Genomic DNA, 1,089 nt, shown 5'->3' on the forward strand with positions numbered 1-1,089 from the left:
GGGGGGGGGGGGGCTGAACCCCTAAAACAATGTATGTATTCAGTTAAATGTTCATTTAGTGTGGAAGAGGATTATGGCCACATGTGCCACATCCTTAATTTAGACCAATGGAGCCCTTAAAGGTGTAATGTGTAAGATCGTGCTACTTGCTCCACCTCCACAGGGGGCAGCATTTCACCTCTTCACCCCTGTCCACTTAATCATATTGTTGTTTCCCCCATGTTCCTTTATAATTTATTATTTATATGTGCATTTATTGTTGATAGTTAAAATTGTTGATAGCACTGAAACAAATTATGAGTACTTGTAATACAAACAGTATGTGTTTATTTACCTATAAAAATATGAAGGCAAGGGGACACTGCATGACACATGGGTGTCAGGCTACAGCAGCATGAGGAAGGGATGATGACATCATCACAAAGGCAGAAAAAGAAAATAAGGTTTATTGCCAGGTAGGTTTTTACTTACAAGATATTTGGCTTGGTGTTTGGTGCAGTATACAATTAATTATAGGAAATAACAATAAAAAGATACAGTACTGCAACAGTCCAAAAGATAAATATACATAGAAACACATATTAAAAAATAAAACAATGAAAAAAATTATGTTCAAAAGTGTTGACAAAACTCCTGCTAAGCAGGATGTGCAGAAGATCACAGTACAGACAATATGTGTTCTCGTTGGTTTGTGTACAACGCACAGAGCTGACTGTGGACAGGCGAGAGGCTGTGAAGCCAGAAAGGAAACTTTCTGGCTTCCATATGCATATTCTGAATATGCTGTATACATCTCCAAATAATGCTCCCAAAACCTGAATAATATCAGTATATCCCACATCATAATAAGAAAATGCTAAATTCAGAATAAGGAAAAAGGATAATGATTAAGGATATCCAAACAGAGCAGGAAAACTGAATCTCTGCCGGACATGTTCTCATTTATTTCATATTTGACAATGATGGCTTCTTTTACTTTCTGGAATCTTAAGTATCAGCAACATTGCCACGCAGGCACTCTGGGCTCAAAGGTGACAGGTATGAGGCCTTAGGTAATCAAAGAATAGGCCACTAACTGAAACCTGAGAC

The sequence above is a fragment of the Seriola lalandi genome, unplaced genomic scaffold (genome assembly GCF_002814215.2).
Source record: "Seriola lalandi dorsalis isolate HSWRI2012SDOR001 ecotype SW California unplaced genomic scaffold, Sedor1 jcf7180002054220, whole genome shotgun sequence".
Lineage (NCBI taxonomy): Eukaryota > Metazoa > Chordata > Actinopteri > Carangiformes > Carangidae > Seriola > Seriola lalandi.